General features: G+C 45.1%; 2 non-coding genes across 2 annotated transcripts; both read left to right on the top strand.

The window, feature by feature from the left end:
• The first annotated feature begins 4,812 nt into the window (after positions 1–4,812).
• On the top strand, positions 4,813–4,898 carry TRNAY-GUA (transfer RNA tyrosine (anticodon GUA)). Its single transcript is given in 2 exon segments — positions 4,813–4,849; positions 4,863–4,898. It is a non-coding gene; the product is annotated as a tRNA-Tyr (tRNA).
• Positions 4,899–7,037: 2,139 nt separating this feature from the next.
• On the top strand, positions 7,038–7,109 carry TRNAG-UCC (transfer RNA glycine (anticodon UCC)). The gene has a single exon. It is a non-coding gene; the product is annotated as a tRNA-Gly (tRNA).
• Positions 7,110–11,341: the final 4,232 nt, after the last annotated feature.

The following is an 11,341-nucleotide window of genomic DNA, read 5'->3' as shown; positions in this document are numbered from 1 at the left end:
AGAGAGAGAGAGAGAGAGAGAGAGAGAGAGAGAGAGAGAGAGAGAGAGAGATGAGATTTGTGTTAAAATAAAGTTGCATGACTTTTACTCTTGAACGATAATTGGAGAAAAATATACCGCCGAATTTGTAGCCCACTCTATGCTATACAGTGAAATTATCCACTGAGTTTATTGATCATTGTGTTTTCATCTATATTTCTATTTCTTTTTTTTTTACCAAATTTTTTTTATTAGGCAATAATAATTGTTAACAAATTTGTTAAAACAGATCATATGTGGCCTAATACAGTTTTTAACATTTTGAAAGAAAGAGACTCCACGTCCCCCTGTTCCTCCGGGGTCAATCGGGGTAGCATGGAGTTGAAACAGAAAGAAGATGAAAGAGAAAGAAGAGAGGGGGAGGAGGGGGGAGGGGGGGAGCGGGTGTATCACCCCCTCGTCCTGATCCGCCCAAACACTTGCCATCTCCTATGATGGCCTCCAGGGCTGTATTTATGTATTAGTTCTATTGGTCTGGGTCATACGTGTGTACCACGGATCCCAAATTTTGTTGAAGGTGGTAGTGGACCTTTTCACAAATGCAGACAGTCTCTCCATGTCTTTTACATCATTGATTCTGTTTATCACCGTCTGTCTGGAGGGGGGAGACACCTTCTTCCAGGCGGCTGCCACCGCACATCTGGCCACCGTGAGAATAAGGGAGATTAATTTGCCTGTTGGTCGGTCTAGTGTCTCTAAGGGCCTGGCCAAAAGGTAGGTCAGCGGTCAATTGGGATTGTGAGGTCTGTGACCTCTTTTATAAGATTATGTATAGTTTCCCAGTATTTTTGAATTTCTGGACATGACCACCAGATGTGGGCCATGTCCCCCCGTTGACCGCAGCCTCTCCAGCATAGGTCGGAGGCCAGTGGGTAGATTTGGCTAATTTTGGCTGGGGTAAGATACCAGCGAAACAGGATTTTATAAATATTCTCTTTTACTGTGGTGCATATGGAAGTTCCTGAGGCTGTTTCCCAAATACTTTCCCAATCCTCTCGGTCTATAACAATGTCCAATTCTGCTGCCCAATGCAGCATATAGTTGTGCGTCGGAGCTTCTGAGGCTTTCTCAAGCTCTGCACATATTTGCATTATAAGACCTTTCTGATGGCTGGGCTCTCTGCAGAGCCTTTCAAAGCCTGTGAGAGGGGGAAATTCCAACTTTGGGGATAGTGTTTGAGTGAAGTGCCGAATTTGTAGGTATTTGAAGACGTTTAAGTCTCTTAGTTCATATTTGGTCCGTAGATTTTGAAAACTCAGGAACTGCCCAAAGCTCAGGAGGTCAACAATTGCCCTGATATTTTTGGTTTCAAATTGGTCAATTGTCTGGGCTCACATCCAGGTGGGAATTTTGGGTTTTTGTGGATTGGTGTAAGTTGGGAGTGAGGTGACATGAGCTTAAATTTATATCTGCATTTCGTCCAAATTTCCCAGGTGTGTCTCATTGGGCCTAATAGGAATTTGTTACTTGGCATGTCCTTCCTTACTCATGGACCAAAGGCAAGCTGGCAGTGAGGGCGTCCCGGCATAATGTGTTTCTATACCTAGCCAACAGCATTGTTTTCGGGCAAGTGTTCCAGACCACCGCCTGTCGCAGTTGTGCGGCCAGGTAGTATCTTGACACGTCTGGACTCCTAGTCCTCCTCTCCCCCTTGGGGCCAGAAGAACCGTTTTGGCGACTCTAGGTTTTTTACCTTGCCAAATAAAGTGGAAAATTGATTTTGAATATTCTTTAATTCTGAGCCAGGGATGGGGACCGGGAGTGTCTGGAAGTAATATAGCAATCTAGGGAGTATGTTCATTTTAACCGAGACCATCCTCCCGATCCATGATATTTGGTATCCTCCCCATTTATTTAGATCTTGTTTGATTTTTTTGAACAGTGCCGGATAGTTATGTTGGTAAAGAGTTTGGTAAGTCCTCGATATCTTAACTCCCAAGTATTTGATACAGGAGGAGCTCCAACGATAGTCAAAATTTAATTTGAGGAGTTTCACCTCTGGCTCTGGCAGGCTTAGATTCAGGGCCTCTGATTTGTCTTGGTTTATTTTATATCCTGAAATTTGTCCAAATTCATGGAGTTCTTTATGAAGGTTGGGTAGGGAGATTTGAGATTTGGAGAGGGTTAGTATGACATCATCAGCAAATAGGGATATTTTGTGCTGCCTTTGTCCAATTTCTATTCCCTGGATGTCTCTATTGAGCCTTATTGCTGATGCCAGCGGTTCTATGGTTAGTGCAAAGAGGAGAGGAGATAAGGGGCACCTTATGGTCGAGTACCATTTGTAATCTCGAACCTCTGGTTATTGCCGCCAGGTAGTTTTACCGTTGCTGATGGGTTGTGGTATAATCTACGGACCCCCTCTAGGTATGCGTCTTTGAAGCCGAATTTACGCATAGTTTGGTCCAGGAATTGCCAGTTTATCCTATCGAACGCCTTCTCTGCGTCTAAGCTTAATAAAAGTGCTTTGGTCCCGAGAGGTGGACATGCTCAATTATGTTGATTATCTTCCGAGTATTATCTGAGGCTTGTCTGCCCATTACGAATCCGACTTGATCTATATTTATGAGCTTCGGTAAGATGGGATTTAATCTGTTAGCCAGAATTTTACTATATAGTTTGAGATCACTGTTAAGTAGGGAGATTGGACGATAGCTTCCACACTGCATCGGGTCTCTGCCGTCCTTGTGAATAATGGCCAGATTAGCTAGAGACATTGATGCGGGAATCTGATTCCCTTCCAAGAAATGGTTAAATGTAGCTAGAAGATGTTTGGATAGTGTGGGCAGGAATCTTTTATAGTAAACATTGGTGAAACCGTCAGGGCCGGGAGACTTGGTGATCTTTAATGATTTGACCGCCATTTCCAGTTCCTCTTTTGTAATCTCAGCATTGAGGACTGTGTTTTCCTCCTCCGTTAAGGTGGGGAGTTGGCATTTATTCAGATATTGTGTTATATTTTCTATGGTTATTGGTGGAGAGCGGTTATTTTTGGATCTGAGGTTATATAACTCCGTGTAGTATTTAGTGAATTCTTCTGCGATTTTATTCTCTCTATATTGTATCTCAATAGATTTACTTTTGATAGCTGTTATTTGGGATCGCTTTTGGACCCCTCTTAGTTTACTTGCTAAGAGTCTGTCAGCCTTGTTCCCTTTGTCGTAGTACAGTTGGTTTTGTCCATTTAAGGGCCTTTCCACATCCTCCAGCTGAATTTGCCTAAGTTTTGATCTAGCTGCAAGCAATTGTTTATATAGTTTTTTTTGTAGGGTCTGCCTTATGGGCTTGCTCTATTGTTTTAATGTTATCGGTTAGTTCCTTGATTTGTATTAGGCGGGCTTTTTTCCTATGGGAGGCGATGGAGATGATTTTCCTCTGATGTTTGCCTTATGGGCTTCCCATAGGATTGCTGGAGAGGAAACTGTACCTGTGTTGAAAAAGAAATAGTCCTTAAGTGAGGCTCTTATTTCCCTTTCTATCTCTGGGTGATTTAATAGCGAATCGTTAAGTCTCCAAGAGTAATTTGTTGTTTTTTCAAAGGGGAGTGAAAATGTCAAGGTGATTGGGGCGTGATCCGACCAGGTGATAGAGCCAATGTCTGAATCAGTGGTTGCCGCCAGTACGTTTTTTGTGGTCAGGAAATAATCTATTCGAGAATAAGTCTGGTGAGGAGCTGAGTAAAAAGTATAGTCTCTCTGGCCCTGTTGCTGGGATCTCCATATGTCCACTAATGAAAATTCGTTTAGAATTCCCCTAAACCTTTTCCCCTTGATCTGGGAGGGGGTTGTGCGGGGGGGTCCCATCGTGGTTGATCTATCCTCGGTGGGGTTTAGCACCATATTTAGGTCTCCTCCCACTATCATCGAGGATAGATATCCCGGGGCGACGCCCTCGAGAACAGTCTGTAGGAATTCAATTTGGTTTTCGTTTGGGGCGTATACATTGATCAGGGCAATTGTCGAGCCCGCTAAAGAGCCATACACCACTAGAAATCTACCCTCTGGGTCCGCTGTTGTTTTGATATGATTGAATGGGGTGACTTGTCTGATCAGGATAGCTACACCCTTTTCTTACTGCTGAATGAAGCAAAATAGCTTGTTGGGAACATTTTTTTGAATAAATTTGGGGGGTCCTGGGATGTGAAGTGGGTCTCCTGTAGGAATATAATGTCCCCCCCTGTTTTTTTCATGTCCTGGAGGGCCAATCGTCGCTTTCTATGATTTTGCAGTCCTTTTACGTTTAGAGATCTGACTCTAATCGGGGCTGACGTTGCCATTTTAATGCTTTAAATTTATGGTGCGTGGGCTTGAGGTCTCAGCTTTCCCACTAGCTGAGACCCTGCTCACATTTTTGGGTGAGATGATGTGCACGGGAGTGCAGTTTTTTAAAGTAGGGGGTATGGCTTCTGTGACAGTCTTTGAGGGCCTATAGTCGGCCTGCTCAGGCGAGGGGGGTATATTTCTATTTCTAAGGATGTAACATTGGTAACATGTTTAAACACCACTTTCAAGATGCTGTTTTTTTCTAAACTAACATTTTCATTTAATTAGTAGCTGTTACAAAATGTACAGATTAAATGCACACTTTTCTTTCCTTGTAAATAGTTACAAACGGTTAGAATCCATAGAGAATAAACCTACGATTAGACCTGGCAAGACCATTCTGTAAATCAAAATACAAGGAACTCAGTGGATGATTTTAGATGTGGTTTACTGGCCAGTTTATATATTTCATGAATGCTAAAAAATATATGACCAAAAATGGCACGTGAGGCCTTCGATAGCTCCGCTGGTAGAGCGGAGGACTGTAGTGAAAATGCGGTAATCCTTAGCTCGCTGGTTCAATTCCAGCTCGAAGGAGTGATCCTTTTTCTTTTCTTCTCAACATTCTTGTGCTCTTTACTAATAATCCAATGTTTCTGTGTTGCTGAGGATGTATTAATGTACTAACAGAAGTATGAACTTTCCATAATTGTTCAATGACAAAATAATTTACTTGTTTCATGAACAAAAGAGCAACTTTTGCAAAAACAATAATTGCGAGTTTACGTGACCATTGAGCAGGTTTCACTTTCATACTTTCAATATCATTTTCCAAAACAAATGTTTAAGATTGCATGACTTTTACTCCTGAACGATAATTGGATTCAATGTCAAAACGTTGCATTGTCAATGTATTCCGAACAAAAGTTGCTAAAAGCTTGCAATAAAAAAAATCTTGCAAAAAAGTTTAAAAAATTGAACTTTATCCAATATTCAAATCAAAAAATTGCAAACTGAAGAAAGTGCTTATACACTATTTCTAGCTGTATTCCACAATGCAATTTGAATCATTTTTCACTCTTGCAGCAGATTATTGATCACACAGGTGTGAAGGATGAGATTTGTGTTAGGAGGGAGAGAGGAGGGAGAGAGGAGGGAGAGAGGAGGGAGGAGGGAGGGAGGAGGGAGGGAGGAGGGAGGGAGGAGGGAGGGAGGAGGGAGGGAGGAGGGAGGGAGGAGGGAGGGAGGAGGGAGGGAGGAGGGAGGGAGGAGGGAGGGAGGAGGGAGGGAGGAGGGAGGAGGGAGGGAGGAGGGAGGGAGGAGGGAGGGAGGAGGGAGGGAGGAGGGAGGAGGGAGGGAGGAGGGAGGGAGGAGGGAGGGAGGAGGGAGGGAGGAGGGAGGGAGGAGGGAGGGAGGAGGGAGGGAGGAGGGAGGGAGGAGGGAGGGAGAGAGGGTGTGTCTCAGTCTCATAATCTGAAGATCGTGAGTTCGATCCTCACATGGGGCATTACTTTTCATTTACTTTTTAATACAAATGTATTTCCTTTTTGTTCACTTTTGCATTTACTGTACGGTAGCAAATATTTTGTATTTTGTATGAATATTGTTGTATCACTTTTATGTATCTATTGTTTTTTATAAATATTTGTAAATATTAATAAAAACTCATTGACCAATTACAGTACGCTCATGGCATCCAACAAACAACAAAATAATGCGACGACCCCACGGGATGCCTCCTTTGTCTTTTGAAAACACAGTATGGGAACTAAAGATCAAGAAGCGTTGGTCGCGGGTGAAGACGCAGACCCAGAACCAGACTCCAAGGAGGAAGTAGACACCCCACTCACTCATAAAGAAATGCTGGTATTTGTTCAGGATATCAAGAGCTCTTTTCACTCTGAGATACACAGCATCCACCGCAGTTTCAAAGACAAAATAGCGTCTATAGGAGACCATATTGCGGACTTGGAAGAGAAGGTAGCTACAACCGCTCATGCTCAAGAAACCCAGGCCCAGGAAGTCCATGAGCTAAAACCCCATTTAAAATAATCTTTGAGAAACTGGAGAACACAGAGAACCGGTCAAGACACAACAATCTGCAGATCAAAGGAGTGCCGGAAGAAGTGGACAATGCCAAATTAGACACATATCTTACCTGGATTTTCACGTCCCTTCTACCAGAAACATTGGTAGATAAACTCATGATGGACAGAGCTCACAGGCTTCCAAGACCTAAAAATCTTGACCTAGCAAAGACACGGGATGTGATCACACGTCTGCACTATATCCGTACCAAAGAGGAGTACTAGATCATTTAGTGTTTCAAGTCATGTGGCAGAGAACGAGCATTTTTACTTTGATCAGATTCTGATTCCCCATTAGATTTCTCTTATTTAGAGAGAAGAATAATTTAATACAGCACTAGAGCTTTGGAAATGTGTTGTTTTTTATATACTATTATTCCTATAAAAATGGTTTATTAAGGCAGGGGTGCACAAACTTGGGGCCCTTGATTATTTATGGGGGGTACGGAGCTTACAGAGGCTCTGCTCTCTTCCTGAAAATCTTGCCTCAATATATAAATGCACTCATAACTTCCTTTTTCTAATACTTAGACAGACGCCATTTTCACTGGTGGCGTCTTTGCTCTCCACATGCAAACATGCACACATGCACCTAATTTTTCCAGTCTTAATTCTTTTTTATAACTGCCATTTATGCTATCTTTATACAGCGTTGGTGGTATAGTGGTGAGCATAGCTGCCTTCCAAGCAGTTGACCCGGGTTCGATTCCCGGCCAACGCAGGTGTTGCTATTTTTAAATACTAAAACATTATTATGAAATCATATTTGCGTGCTGATATATGTATGTGGTTTGTGCTAGTTTTATCTCTTTTTGATGACTTCCTAGTGACTCAACTCGGAATCATTTTAACTTTTTGGCAAGGACGACATACCTATATAAAGGCTAATTTTGTAAGCATCAAAACTCCAGAGTTATGAAGTGTAACATAAATCTTTTTGGACTTCAACTATTTTTTTGTACATTTAATTAACATCCAGAAAAGAAGTGGACGAAGAAAACATTAAAAGGCTAATAAGTGGTGCATGCGCGACACCAGATGGGATGGTTAAATATATTTATTTTTTGTTCACATTTGCATTTATGGTAGTAAATATTTGGTATTTTGTATGAATATTGCCACCAATCTGTCACGCTGCGCTCACCACAAACAGGACGGAAGACCGCGGGGCTGAGGTGGGGATAGAAAGACACCGACCTACAACCACGCAGTACTGTCCGGAATGCGTAGTCCAAGTCGTACCGCGTCGTAGGGTTGGAGAGGTCAGGGTAATCAGGGTACTTGCCGTGTTCCGGGGTTGGAGAGTAGAGGATGGTAGATTTCCGTAGCCAAGGTCCAGGGTAATAGAATGTAGAAGGGTCGAGGGCGAAGCCGGGGTCAAAGTACAGGAGAGTGTAGGAATCCAGAGAACAGCCAGGATCAGGATATCAGAGAACAGACAGGTCAGACCAAGCAAAGTTCAAGCAAACTAAACAGCAGCGGTGAGCATAATGCATAAACAGGAGTTTATGCTCAGCAAGGAATGCCAGACAGGAGCAGGTATATATGTGGGAAGAATCCAATTACCTTGCAGGGGTGTGATCCGGTCCTCCAATGATGTCCGGGCGGCAGTAATCTGAAACAGCCTGCATGTCAGGCTTTCCTGGTGATTGCCTTGGTTGCCGAGCAACCCGCTCGCGTGCGCGATGCGCGTCGCGGAGCGCTGACGTCACGCGGGCGTACGGCCGAGTTCCCTCCTTTCCGAGCGTGCGTGTACTGCCCTGGCCGTGCGTGTGCGCATGGGTCCGCCGTGTGACGCGTCAGCGGGGTGGTCTCTGACCGGAGTTGCTGCAGATGTGACAGTATCCCCCCCTTGAGGGGAGACCTCCGGGCGACCCAGGGATGGTTTTTCAGGGTACCTTCGGTGGAAGGCATAAATGAGACGGTTGGCATGTACCTGCCGATGAGGGATCCACTCTCTCTCTTCCGGGCCATAGCCTCTCCAGTGTACGAGATATTGCAATCCTCCTCTGGACATTCTAGAGTTGAGGATGGTCTGTACCTCGTATTCTTGTTGACCCTCTACCAGTATGGTTTGCGGAGGTTTAGGTTGCCCTTTGGAGGATGAGTCTTGTAGACATGGTTTTAGAAGGGAGGAGTGAAAGACGGAGGGAATTCTCATAGTCTTAGGCAGTTCTAGCCGGTAGGCTACTGGGTTGATCTTTTAGTGATGCGGAAGGGACCAATGAAGCGCGGTGCCAGTTTGGGTGAAGTTACCTTTAAACGAATGTTTTTGGTGGATAACCAGACCCTTTGTCCTACAGAGTACCCTGGGACCTCTCTTCGGTGACGGTCCGCTTGTCTCTTCTGTAGTTTACCAGCATGCTGTAGGTTTAGGTGGATTTTCTGCCGGGACTCCAGACTTCGAGATAAGAGAAGGGAGTGCAGAAGGATGGAAGCCATAGTTGATCATGAATGGTGACTGTTGAGATGATTCATTCTGAAGATTGTTATGGGAGAAGTTCTGCCCACGGGAGAAGTTCTGCCCAGTCGTCTTGAGTATCAGCAACAAAACACCTTAAGAATTGTTCCAGAGACTGATTGGTGCGTTCTGTTTGCCCATTGGTCTGGAGGTGATAGCCTGACGAAAAGTGTAGTGTGACGTCCAGACTCTTACAAAACGCCCTCCAGAACCGGGAAATTAATTGGGATCCTCTGTCAGATACTATGACCAGGGGAGTCCCATATAACCTGAAGATCTCCCTGATGAAAACGTCGGACAACATCGGTGCGGTGGGTAGACCTTTCATAGGAATGAAGTGTGCCTGTTTAGAAAACCTGTCCACCACCACAAGTATGGTGTCCATGCCTCTAGATTTAGGCAACTCAACGATAAAGTCCATAGATATGTGTGTCCATGGACGTTCCGGGATAGGTAATGGATGAAGGAGACCCGCAGGTTGTGTGGCATCTTGTTCCATGCACAAGTAGAGCACGTAGCTACAAAAGCTTGTATGTCTCTCCGCATGTTGGGCCACCAGAACGTGCGTTCGATGAGCTCAGTAGTTCTTTTGGTGCCAGGATAACCAGCTGTCTTGGATGAATGCCCCCACTCCATGACTCTCCTCTGGTAAAGAAGTGGAGTGAACAAACGATCCTCCGGAACCTTGAGTCCTGCTGGGATGTTGTTCTGCGCCTTGGTAATATCAGACAAGGCGCTGAAAGTATTGGCTGCCACAATGCAAGTGGATGGAAGAATGGTCTCCTGCTGTTCCACCTTGTTATCCTCTACCAGGAACTGTCGAGACAAGGCGTCGGCTTTAATGTTCTTAGAGCCTGGGATATATGAAATAAGGAAATTGAAGCGCGTAAAGAATAAGGACCATCTTGCCTGGCGAGACCCGAGTCGCCGTGCTCCCTCAATGTAAAGTAGGTTTTTATGGTCTGTTAATATCGTGACAGGCGTTTCCGTGCCCTCCAGTAGGTGTCTCCACTCCTCTAAGGCCAGTTTGATCGCGAGGAGCTCACGGTTACCCACGTCATAATTCCTTTGGGCGGAGGAATTTTTTTTAGAAAAATACGCACAGGGGTGAAGTGGAGCTTGAGGGTTCTTTCTCTGGGAGAGTATAGCACCTGCTCCTACATCGGAGGCGTCAACCTCTAAGGAAAAGGGTAATGAAGGGTCTGGGTGTACTAAGATGGGTGCTGAGGCGAATGCCGTTTTTATCCTCTCAAAGGCCTGGAGAGCTTCGTCAGACCAATTAGTAGGGTCAGCTCCTTTCTGAGTGAGCGCCGTGATGGGTGCTACTACCGATGAGAATCCTTGAATGAACCTCCGGTAATAGTTGGCGAAGCCGAGGAACCTTTGGATAGCCTTGAGAGAGAGGACAGGGCCATTCGAGTACAGCTTTGACCTTGCTAGGGTCCATAGCGAGACCGGTGTCCAATATGATGTAGCCGAGAAAGGAGGTAGATTTTTGGTGAAAATGGCATTTCTCGAGCTTAGCAAACAAGTGGTTCTCTCTTAAGCGCCGCAAGACTTGTTTGACGTGAGTAGTATGTTCAGGCATGGATCTGGAAAAAATTAGTATATCGTCCAGGTATACTATCACATGACGGTCCAGAAGGTCTCTAAAGATGTCATTTACAAAGTCTTGGAAGACTGCAGGGGCATTACACAACCCAAACGGCATGACTCGGTACTCGTAGTGCCCGTCGCGAGTATTGAATGCTGTCTTCCATTCGTCTCCTTGTCTGATTCTAACCAGATTATAAGCGCCTCTGAGATCCAGTTTGGTGAAGATCCTAGCTCCTTGGAGTTTGTCAAATAATTCTGCTTCAACGGAAGGGGGTAGCGGTTCTTTATGGTGAGTTTGTTGAGACCGCGATAGTCTATGCAGGGTCTGAGGGTTCCGTCCTTTTTTTTGACGAAGAAAAAACCTGCCCCCGCAGGTGATGAGGATTTTCGAATGAACCCCCTCTGGAGATTCTCCTGGATATATTGTCTCATAGCCTGGGTCTCAGGTATGGATAATGGGTATGATCCTCCTCTCGGGGGAATGGTACCGGGTAGAAGATCGATTGGGCAATCGTACGCACGATGTGGCGGAAGATCCTCTGCCTGGCGTTTGTCAAAGACATCGCAAAACTCTTCATATATGCCCGGTAGGTGTATCCTGTCAGGATCTGTGACCTCCAGACCTGCCACTGCCTTAGGAGTAGACATGCAATGTTCCAAGCAATAGGAACTCCAACGTAGAGGCGTGGACTCTGTCCAGTCAACGACTGGATTGTGGATCCGGAGCCACGGGAGTTCCAGAATAACGTCCGTGGAGGGAGTGTGGATAATATCCAGTGTTATGGTCTCGGAGTGGCAGTCACCGGTCGAGATCTTAAGGGGCACAGTTTGCAAGGAAATGAACGCGGGCTGCAAGGGTCGTCCGTCGATGGCTTCAAGGGCTACCGGTCGATATT

The sequence above is a fragment of the Ascaphus truei genome, chromosome 20 (assembly GCF_040206685.1).
Source record: "Ascaphus truei isolate aAscTru1 chromosome 20, aAscTru1.hap1, whole genome shotgun sequence".
NCBI classification, from domain to species: Eukaryota; Metazoa; Chordata; class Amphibia; order Anura; family Ascaphidae; genus Ascaphus; species Ascaphus truei.
This window is presented reverse-complemented; position numbering and strand designations above follow the sequence as displayed.